The sequence below is a fragment of the Eucalyptus grandis genome, chromosome 3 (genome assembly GCF_016545825.1).
Source record: "Eucalyptus grandis isolate ANBG69807.140 chromosome 3, ASM1654582v1, whole genome shotgun sequence".
NCBI classification, from domain to species: Eukaryota; Viridiplantae; Streptophyta; class Magnoliopsida; order Myrtales; family Myrtaceae; genus Eucalyptus; species Eucalyptus grandis.
This window is the reverse complement of record NC_052614.1, coordinates 48,782,396-48,794,454: the sequence shown is the minus strand read 5'-3', so window position 1 is coordinate 48,794,454 and position 12,059 is coordinate 48,782,396. Positions and strand designations below refer to the sequence as shown.

At 39.8% G+C, this 12,059-nt stretch overlaps 1 pseudogene; it reads left to right on the top strand.

Annotated features, from left to right (window-relative positions):
* The first annotated feature begins 3,052 nt into the window (after window positions 1-3,052).
* LOC120292183 lies at window positions 3,053-8,884 on the top strand (annotated as a pseudogene).
* The last annotated feature ends 3,175 nt before the right edge of the window (window positions 8,885-12,059 follow it).

The window sequence follows — 12,059 nt, the reverse complement described above, 5'->3', positions numbered from 1 at the left end:
TCTTTTGCTGATGATGAAAATGATTTTCATTCATACTTTCAATCTCGTGAATGATACATGTGATTACTTTTAGAGAAATACTTTCAACTTGTCAATTTTTTCACGAAATAAATGCATGATAGATATATTGCCAAAGCGAGGTTAAAAAGTGGCATGATTTTTGCAAATGGAGGGGAAAATGGGTTTATCCAAATTCTTGAAATTAACCAAGAAGAAATTCTCTTGCTACCGGCTCTTTCTCCTCGATCGGGGGAATATCATTACTTAAACCAAGTTCTATACTATATAACCTTGCGAGCTAAAGCAGCATATTCTATCACAGAAAGGGCTTAAACGATCGAAGTGATTTGCCATCATCAAGCAACGGTCACTGTTACTGTTAATTTTATAATATTTTCGCTAATTATGAAAATATTTTTTATTTATTCATTTAGTTCTTTCTATAAGCGATACAATTGATTACTTTTGAAAAAATATTTTTCAAATTGTTGATTTTTTTCTTTTTTTATGGAACAAATGCACCATAGATCTTTTATTGTGCTGGTAGGGTGTGCAAAACGGACCGTCCAAATTAGGAATGGTATTAACCAAACCGGGATTGGTCGGTTTGGTCTTCTTGGGATTGTCAATTTGGTTCCTAGTTCCTAAAAGTAGAATTGATGTCCAGGAAGTCCGCCCTCCCAATTCCAAAGGGGAATCGGACTCAGATCGAATCGACTATAAAATATATTTTTTAATTTCTTAAAAAAAAAAAGTGTTTCTCTTCCCTCCTCATTTCTCTCTCATTTCAAGTCGTTCATGTTCTTTCCTCAAAGGGAGTTAGTATGCTTCATTTCAAATAAAATTATGTTGTCGATTCTATTCACAATGGACGTTGATATGTTGGCTAACTTTGATGCGTGGCAACATTTGGGAAAGGATGATCAATATGAAGCTCAAGAACAATGGCCTGTGGTACTGCGCTGTGCATGCGTGGTTCTACTATGGACTTTGCGTAGGTTTGCCTCTTGTTTCTGTTGTTGATTGTAATACTAATATAAGCTCAAGCGTTTATTATTATTATTTTTTAATTTCTTCATAACATAAGATATTAAATAGTGAAAGAAAAAAAGTGACCGATTCCAATGGATCAAAAATAGGAACTAGACTGACCTAGACTGACCTATGGGACCAGCTTCCTGGTTCTAAGACTAATCGGTCCTGTCCACAGCTTCCCGATTCCACCTTAAAATCAGACTGATTAGGAGTTGATCACCCCTATGATCTTTGCATATGGGAGGAGGGAAACTGGGTTTGTCTAAATTCTTGGGCCTTGCAAGGCCCATCGCAAATTGGGTTAGGCCCATAAAGAACTGGTATTGCTCTATAATCTAGTCATCACCTGCTTGTGCTTAGAGTTTGATGTGTTAAGGCTTTTTCAGCCTTTTGTTTTCCTTTGCTGCCTTTTTTTTGGGTCGAAGTTCCTAATTTTTTTTTTTTTTTTGCAATTGAGTTGTTTTATTAGTAAATGGGCATGGAGGACGATCAGCATTACTGATCCCTTGCTCACCCAAATATTCAAATTGACTCATCTCGAGACCCAAAGTTATAAAATTGGCGAGCCCAATGAGGCTCACTAAAATTTTAATAGTCATGAAATCTCTTTGCATGAGGTAAACTGTTAGAAATTTACTCATAGCATGAATTGAAATTGTGATTTTATGAAGAATAGATGAACAATTAATTAATAGGTCTAAGAACCTTGATGGTAACTAACTTAATTGTAATACAGGTTAATAGTGGAGAACAAATAATAACACCAGTTGTGTCCAATAATAACAATCAAATCTAGTCTTAGCTTGCAATTGTCATGGAACTTGTTCAATGAGTATTGTCATAACAATGTAGGCATGTCGGCTTTCCACTTGCAACCGGCCTAATTCCACGATGATGAGACATAACAACTTGATAAAAATTTTGTAGTGGATGAGTGCCCAAGTGCAACGCATAATAACGATGACAATAAGTTGGCATAAAAACACATGTCGCATAAGTCGATCAATTCAATATGACGAGTTCCACACCACAAAACGAAGAGCACGCCCTCATCAAGTAATGCCTAGAAAACCTGTGAGGACTTAGTTTCATAAGAAGAAGAACACCGCACATCCTTTCGCTAGGTCTTTGTCTTCATCTACCGAAGAGTCTGGAGATGTTATCGGACTCGAAGTACATTTGATAGAGTCATGTAGACAACACTAATATTCTGAAATAATGAAGGAGGTGAGCCATCACTTTTTTGATCTCTTCATCATGGCTCTCTGACTTACACACCCACTGGCGTTTACGGCACCTTGAGAGCTCATCTTTTGTACAAGCAAACGTATCTCGAAATATAACAGGTCCCATTTGTTCGTTCAAAATTAAAAAAAAAAAAGACTATTTTATGGCATAATTAGCTTTTGTAGAAGTCAACTACACAAGAACGTGTTAACAAAGATAGTTATCATTTAAATAATGATGATGCAGTCATTTATGTTCATTTATGTTAATCATTTCTAAAACGGCGCTACTAAAAAGTGTATTGTTTTTCCAAATTACTTGAAATGCACTCGTATCGCAACTTGATTTGATTGAATAAGTATTTTCCAATAATTCTTTCTTTAAAAATTACCAGGCCGTCACCGTGGCCAAGTGCTAGGATGGGGGTATGGGCTTTATATAAACTCAAGAAAGGGCCCGTTCTGCGCCTCGTAGTGCGTGAACATTGGAAATGTCAAATCTCTTATCTTCCTATCAGAAAAAGCATTATCCATCTGATCTGAATACAATCATATATCTTTTTATTTATTAAAATATTAAATATTAAATTACATATTCACCCAACAATTTAAAATTGTCAAGAATGAATATCGTATCCAAATTAAAATCAAGGAGAGTTTTCATGAATTCAAATTATATTTAAAATCGACTTTTTCGTGTTATGAAAAAAGATCAATTTCCCAAATCCAAGGTTCATTAGACGTCGCAAGGATATTCGTCTTCTTTGATGCGTTTTTATCTCACCTGCGTCGATGATCCTGAGGAGTGCACGGCGGAATGGAGACCGTGCGGTGGGGTACCGACAAAAGCCAACGGACGAAGACTTTGTCAACGAAGGATAAAGATCTTATCTTTAAAGGAAAACGGGAATTGGTTTTAATTTAAATTGTACTTTCTCATGCTGAAATCAGATCCGGTGCAGCTTCTTGGAGTTTTTATCTTGCAAGCTGCGCAAAGCGTCGCTTTTCCCCAGGACGACACGACACCTCCATAAATACTGGGCACCACACCGATCCCGACCCAGGAAAGATCTGACGTTTTCTTTTACTCTCCAACTGTTTCCTTGAATTCTTGCATCGAAAGACCTCTCGCGGGGGAGAAGAAAAGGAAGAGAAAGGCCGTCTTTTTGGGGGAAGGGAGAAAAATGGGAAGCAGCCCGAAGGGAAGAACGACCCTCGATGTGGGAGCTGATGGGGTGGCTGTCATCACCATCATCAACCCTCCTGTCAACTCTCTCTCTCGATGGTAGCCTCACTCGTTTCTTGATCGCTTCTTGGGTTTTTCTTGCGAATGTTTGATTTAGCTGCTGGTCTTGCTTGAGCCCTCTTTGGGGATCCCTCTTTTTTTTTTTTGGGTTGCTTGACCCCGGATGGCATGATATGGTGTGGAGTGGGGATTCTGCAGCTGGGTTCTTTTCCTTTTTGAATTATGATCTGATGTTCGTTGCTGATATCACCATCAGCTTGATTGTTCGTGTTCTCTTTTATCCCCCCTCATTATTAGAGGCTTCTGTGGGTTTGATGAGTGAATTTGCTAGTGGCTTATTGCTTTCAGGAATTTGGTAGAATTTGAAAATTGTTCTTTTGAGTGTGTGCTCTGCTTCGCATAAACAGATATAGCAGATCACAGTGACCCATCTATGCCTTGAATATTTCATCTTCATGTTTAGATCAAAGTGTTGCCAGCCTGACGGTTACAGTTGTAGTGAGGATACCGGCAGGATTATGTGATAAGATGTCAACAAAAAATTTAGTGATTAAACTATTAGGCTTTGAGGATTGAAGCTTGGATGCCAGCATGGTTTAAATAGCAGATTTTGCAATAAGTGGCACTTTGGAGTCTGGATTCTCCCGTTTGTTCTTGCTTGTGTTATTGGAATAGGAGACACGTACCGAGAAAATTCTGCTGTGATCTCTGATTACTACTTGAAATGGGGTTGATTACTGACAGGAGGTTGTACCTTGGTCTGCAAGAGTGCTAGACTTTTTTTGTTTTCCGGAGTGGCTCTGGTTGATGACTATAATCTGACTGATCGTATTGCTTACGCATGGAAAGCCTTACTTTCTTTTGGTATTTTCCTCTGGTGCTTGCTTGTTGAGTGCTAAGCTCATGGAGGTGGATTCTTGGGTTCTATTGAACACAATAATGCTAGCCAAACTGGGTCACTTACTGACCTTGGACTTTAGCCATCACGCTTTCAAATATGTGCAGATATAATGACTCCAATGTTATTGAAGTAACCTTGAACTTATAGCTTTTGACACATATTTCTGTAACTTATGTTATATTCTGTTACCATCTGTAAGATTATAGCTTGAATCTCTTTATCCTCTCCAGTTTTGAACAGCTTAAAGCAGAGTTATGATGAGGCCTTGCGAAGAAATGATGTTAAAGCAATTGTCGTTACTGGTAAATGTTCAAGGAGGAATTTTTTCTGCCTAATAACTAATCAATGGGTAAAATGGAGACGGACCTAATAATTTTGTGCTCGACCAGGTGCAAATGGCAAGTTCTCTGGTGGCTTTGACATTACAGCCTTTGGTGGAATTCAAACTGGCAAGGGTATATATATGATCTGATGCTCTTAAATATGGTAAAAATTGTTGTCGATTTCAAATTCACGTGGGTTCTGTGTTGCTAGAGGAGCAACCAAAGCCTGGTTTCATAGCAGTCGAAATACTCACCAAGACTGTTGAAGGTATGCAGAAGATACTTCTCAAGATATTTGAGTTGAGCTGAGCTGTTTTTGGTATTTTGATTGGTCATGTTTCTTGTCAGCTGCTAGAAAGCCTTCAGTTGCTGCCATTGATGGCCTGGCCTTGGGTGGAGGTTTAGAAGTTGCTATGGTATGTATTCCCTTTCTTGGGGCACCTTTCATTTTCATGTAAAGAGCTTTCTTGTGTTATGTTCTGTCATTACCAATTATTTTTTCCCTCCATTTTGCTTTGTTAGGCATGCCATGCAAGAATTTGCACTTCTGTTGCACAATTAGGCCTTCCTGAACTGCAGCTTGGGGTTCTTCCTGGATTTGGAGGTATTTGATTGCTCAAGCAGAAGTGCTATTGCCTATGTGACTTTTCTCCTAATCTATTCAGTAAGCTTTACTGTTGGAAGTTTACGTATGCATCTTGATTCTAGATCGTATAGCAGTAGCATTGAAATTGCAAAAAAAAAAAGGGGTTTTCAAGAAAAGATGCTGGCATACATTGAGGTCAGAAACCCTGTGAGGTGTTGACATAGAAGCAGCATGGAAATTGTATATAAACTTTCAAATGCATAGTGGATGTAAGCGTTGAATGGTGTTCTCTGGCTGGTTTTTATTTTCCATCATATATGCGCATGACAACGTATCTTTGATTGTTAAGCGATGGACGGAAAAGGATAACCAATACTTTAAGGTAAAAATGTTCCTGCTTATACCTTCATCTCGATGGCCTGAGTTCAATCAGAAGTTTCTATTTTAGTGCAAGGACATTATGGCATCACCTATGTGTTCTTTGTAATTCTGTAGCTTCCTTTTCTTATGCATGTACACTGGTTCAGGAACACAGCGGCTTCCGCGTCTTGTTGGTCTATCCAAATCTCTTCAAATGATGCTGGTAGATCACCTACTTTAATCTTCAACTTATATTTTACCACATTTTGTGGGCCTGTAAAGTTTACTTGCATACTCATTCATCCTGACCTATTATCTGCTCTTTTGCAGACCTCAAAGCCAGTAAAGGAGGAAGCATTGGGCTTGGGTCTCGTGGATGCCGTTGTTTCACCAAATGAGTTGGCCAAGCCACCGCGCGGCGGTGGGCACTGGATATCTTGGAAGGTAGAAGACCATGGGTTGCCAGTCTTTACAAGACCGACAGTTAGAGCCTCTTGGAGAGGCCAGAGAGATTTTAAGTTTGCAAGAGCTCAAACAAAAACAAGCTCCTAATCTTACTCATCCGTTGGTTTGCATCGACGTTGTTGAAGAGGGTGTAGTCTCTGGTCCGCTTGCTGGACTTTGGAAGGTCACACCTTTATCATTTTGTTCTACGTTTATATTAGAGGATATGGATCTGTAAAACTGTGTATTCGGTGCTGCAGGAAGCTGAAGCTTTTCAAGAACTTCTACATGCTGACACGTGCAAGAGCTTGGTTCATATTTTTTTTGCTCAACGTGGAACTTCAAAGGTTTGAGTGGAGTCTATGTTCTTCCACATGATGTTGTTTGTTGTGAAATTATGGAGATTTAAATTGCAAGTCTTATGCCTGTAGAGTATGAAGCATCTGTTGTTCGTCTTTTATGGAAGTATTTGTAAGAGCAGGTTTAAAGCTGGTAAGGTAGAAAATAATCACCTAAAAAAGAGATTTTCTTATTATGAGTATTCAGGAATGGGAAACTGCTTTCTGATCCATTTCAAAAGCATTTTGTGTCTTCAACCTCTTAACAATTATATGCAAGTTTCTTTATACTGAACTACTTTTTTCACCTTAGTCTTTAATCCCACTTAAACAAAGGGAAGGTGAACCAAGTCATCCATGAAGTCATACTGAGGTGTAACCTGTGTAAATCCACTGACACAACCTTAAATATGGTCATTTTGAATGTAACAATGGGAATCCTGTCTGTCCAATTGCTTGGAGATAGTGAGTATTTGTATTTATTTTCAGTCCCTTTTGCAATGTAGGAGCCTCAAGTGCATATCTCAGTCGACTGATTTCTTTTAACTTTTTTTTTTTCCCTGATAATTCTCCATTTCCTATCTTTTGTCATGTAATCTGGCAACACTTCTTGTCTGAATTATGAACAGGTTCCAGGCATTACTGACAGAGGCTTGATGCCTAGGCAAGTGAGGAATGTTGCTGTTGTTGGTGGAGGATTGATGGGCTCAGGAATAGCGACAGCATTGGTACTCAGCAATTATTCCGTGATACTTAAAGAAGTGAATGATAAATTTTGCAGGCTGGCATAGGCAGAGTGAAAGGTCAGAGCTGTCGTCACTTTGTGTTTGCAGGCTTGATACGTTTTCCAGATTGCTTTAATTGTGTTTTGGAAAATGTTTAAGCTGAAAGTACTTGGCATCAGCTAATCTGCAGAGCCGTGTGAAGAAAGGCAACATGACGCAAGAGAAGTTTGAAAAAACAATGTCTCTTCTTAAGGGTGTGCTAGACTATGAGAGCTTCAAAGATGTGGACATGGTTATCGAGGTAGTATTGGTATGGGGCTGTAGACATATTTAAATGTGGAAAGGGTTAAGTATTTACTGTTACATGGTTGTGCTTTAAACAGGCTGTGATAGAGAATGTTTCGCTAAAGCAACAAATTTTTTGCGGATCTTGAGCGAAGTTGCCCACCTCATTGCATTCTTGCGACTAATACTTCCACAATTGACTTGAACCTCAAGGTGAGAAGACCAGGTCGCGGGACAGGATTATTGGTGCTCATTTCTTTAGGTAACATGATATGCACGGTTGTATTCATTGTTTTTTAGGTCATTGTCAATTTCTTCTTCTGCTCACCTCTGCTTTGGCTCAGTTGCTGACTAATATTTCCATTGCAGTCCTGCCCATATCATGCCCTTACTAGAAATTGTACGTACTCAGCATACATCTCCCCAGGCTATCGTTGACCTTTTAGATGTTGGGAAGAAGATAAAGAAGACCCCAGTTGTGGTTGGGAATTGCACGGGCTTTGCTGTAAACAGGATGTTCTTCCTTATACAATGGCAGCTATGCTGCTTGTCGAGCACGGGGCTGATCTCTATCAGATTGACAAAGTAATTACCAAATTTGGGATGCCAATGGGTCCATTCAGGTGGTTAACACATTTGGGTGTATCTTAAGCTGTTATTTTGAAAAAGAAACTCCCTATCATTCTGCCGAATGGTCTCATTTGTCTCACATTTTGGTTGTCTGCAGATTGGCTGACCTTGTCGGGTTTGGCGTGGCTATTGCAACTGGCACACAATTCGTCCCAGAATTTTCCTGAACGAACTTATAAGTCGATGCTCACTCCACTTCTACAGGAAGATAAGAGACTAGGTAAACAGAGTTAAAGCTTCAGGAGCTCAGGGACCTGTGATGCGCTGGCTGGCATCTTTTTCATCCTTTGACGTTTGACAACTTTGTTAATTTCTTATGGCACTCTGTGGCAGGTGAAGCAACCCGTAAAGGCTTCTACTTATATGATGATAGGCGAAAAGCTAGCCCTGATCCTGAGTTGAAAAAGTATGTTGAGAAAGCTAGGAGTATATCTGGTGTCTCTATTGACCCTAAGGTCTCTCTCTCTCTCTCTCTCTCTCTCTCCCTCACATGTTATGATAGACATCCTTAAATATAAGTTAGTGAAGAAGTTTTACATAAGTGAATGTGGAAACAGTTTGTGAAGTTGCCGGAGAAGGACATTGTGGAAATGACATTCTTACCTGTGGTGAATGAGGCATGCCGGGTTCTTGATGAAGGCATCGCTGTTAAGGCAGCCGACCTTGACATAGCTTCCGTAATGGGCATGGGTTTCCCACCTTACAGGTATGCATATTGGATTTATTTGTACATACCTTTATTTGTTTTACCAAAACTTCTGAGTATCTGTTGAATATTGTTTCTGACAGGGAGGCATAATGTTCTGGGCTGATTCTCTTGGATCCAAGTACATATATTCGAGATTGGAAGAATGGTCGAAGCTGTATGGAGGCTTCTTCAAGCCTTGCGCTTACTTGGCCAACAGGGCAGCCAGGGAATTCCCTGGTGAGAAATCTTATACTCTATACAACAGGGTTATGTACACATATTTTACTAATTTGAAGAGTTGCAAATTTGTAGCATATCAAATGTCATGCTTGGCATCTGAGATCCGCTAGTTTCTTGACTTGATGTGCTTCTTCTGGTTTACAATTTGAGCATCAATTTCCAATGGAGAGCTTGAATCCATGAATCAGTTTAATTAGGCATATATTTAGTGCCCATCCTGATATTAGTCATGCCAAAATAAGAGCATAACAATTTTGCTTACCTGTGACTAGTAATCTTCTGTTCTAACACGGGCTCTACTGTACTGCTGCAGGGTGCTCCATCTGGGCAAGCAAAATCTCGGATGTGAGATTCGAACTCGCTTGTTTGCATCAGGAGAAGCTTTTCTCTTTCAGGTCTGTTGTTTCAATATGCGATTCTCAGGAATTCTTAATAATGTAATTGTGGGGAAAGTTTGGGATAGTGAGGAAGTATCAGAGCTTTTAGTCCTATGAAGGCACTGGTGTCTAATAATTATGCATAGCTTCATCTCGAATACGTTGTGTTCTTGACTGTTCCATCCATCCAAATTTCGAGATTGACCTTCTAGTTGGGTTTGTTGCATTTTGCTTTTGCTTATTTATGTTAGCCATAGAACTCGTTACAATAATTACAGCCGCTGAGGCGCGATGAATAGGAGCGGGGTCGAGTTGTTCTCAGTTTTGCGGTGGAATGATACTCTTGAGTCTAGGATTGTTGTTCTAAATTTTGCGATGGAATGATCCACATAGATTCTCAAGATGAGCCACAGCCACCACGAACAGTTGGCTTCTTGAAACTAGAAGTGGATGCATGAGTTCGAGCGTGGTGTGAGATTGGTCTATCATGTTTTGATGTGAGTTCGGCTCTAGTCGATATGGTAAATACGAACTTTAACAAGTCAGAGAACAAGAAACGAATTCTCTGCCCAGTCCCGTCAAATTTACTTTCATGCTTAGTTCGAAAAAAGTGAAGTTAGTATGCGAAAGAAGTGAAGTTAGTATGGTTGAATTGTCCGTCTACGCATCACCATTCTCGGTTAAGTTTTGTGTGGTGAATGTCTGGTGTTTGGAACAATACAAAAGGATCAGACCACGCGATGGATGACATTCTCTCTTCTGACAAACTTGTGGAGATCTGGGGTTATGCGGTTCTCATTCCGTAGTTCAGGTCGCGAGTCTCTTCCTAGCAAGACGGTATGCGGAATGGTTTCGTCCGGTGCCGATCCATGGTCTTAGCGGGTAATGGGTGCTGCAAACTTCAAGTCGTTCTTGATCATAATTTGGCAGTTGCGATCTTGGAACGTCATCTTGCTCATCTTTAAGGTAGTACACATATAGGACGCGCTCGGCCGAAGTCATTATCACAAGATAGATATAGCTCCCAACGCACGGCATAGCCAATAGTCATACCAGACGGTCTTGGCGCATAGCCAATGTCACCCGACAGATAACCCCGTCTTACGAGCCTCTTCCTTTGATACAGGCTTAAATTGATGACCTCAGGTCGACCCATATACGATGAAACATGATGATCTTTTAACTGTCTAAGGCGTGATTGTTATAAATATGCACGTTGGAGCATCGGTGTCCATGCAATTTTCGTCACGTCCACTTTCAAATTGATGGCCGATGGGGTCGCGTCGAGACGAGTGGAAGCTTTATGGACCCAAAAAGGCAAAAAAGGGTAAAGGGAAAGAGGAGGACAATGAGGAGCTTCGCTCAATCAATACCTTCTTCGCTCGAGGGAGGATCGCCACTTTCAGATCATGTCGTATTATGTGTCTTTGTTTGGAGAATGTGGGACTCGTTTTTTCCGTTTTGAGTATGGGACAAGGGCATGAGAGTTACTTACTTCCCCCTAGAATTTCACAAGTACTCTTTTCTGCTTATTCGTTATGATCTTGCAATTCAATATCACATGCGAGGGAAAAAAATTATCAGAAAAATTAATGAGGAATGATAAGGTCATTTTGTGTCTACATTGTTTCCTTTGAATATTGGTATATTCTCCATGGAAAGAGCTAACCGTCAAGAAATTCATTATGAATTCGGAAAAATATAGAGTTTGCAAACACTCAATAGCTCAAGTATTCCGGCCCTAGATAACACTACAGAGATTCTCAATTGTGTTTACTCACAATCTTTCATAGTATTTTCACCAATTCACATAAAGAAATTAAGGGCCTGCGTGTTTTTATTCATTGTTTCGTTCAAGAACGAAAATTGTGTTTTTTGTTCCGAGAACAAAAAGAGAACAGAAACGCGTTTGGTTGCGTTTCTGTTTCTTTTTTGTTTTTTTTGTTCCCGAACAAAATTGGAACAAAAAAAAAAAAAAAAAAAAAAACTTGTTTCTTGTTCCGAAACAATTTTGAAGAAACGCTTCTTCTTCTCTCTTTCTCTTTTCTTCTTCTTTTTTTTTCTTTGGCCGGTCGCCGGCCTCAACCATGGTCGGCGACACCGTCGAGGGTCGGCGACCACCGGAGCGTCGCCGCCCCCCGAGGCCGAGCCTCGCCTTGGCTCAAGGGAGCTCGGCCTCGCCGCATCCTGCGAGGCTCGAGGCAGCCTCGTCGTGGTGGGTGAGGCTACCGGCCGAAAGAAGAAAAAATAAAAAAGAAAGGAAAAATGAAAAATAAAATAAAAATATTAAAAATTTAAAAGAAACAAAACCAAACGTGTTTCTATTCATTTTATTCCTGCACAAGTTTACTAAACGCAACTTTTTGGTCAAAAACTTTCTTTGTAAAACACTTTTTTCTATTTACTCTCCTGAACAAAAAAGAACATAAGTGTTTCCATGTAGCCCTAAACAATCCAATGGAAACTTATGTCTAAAAATGAGTGGAAGCCCTCTTTACTTTGGTCGAACCATGTTAATATCCGATTTCTTCAAAGTGTCCATTGTTGATTTCTTTGGTAATTTCATTCTCTCATGTTTGATAATGAATTGCAAGAGATGTTCACTTTTGCGCCCACAACAAATGGTATCAAAACTTGGGAAAAGTGCGAAAAAGT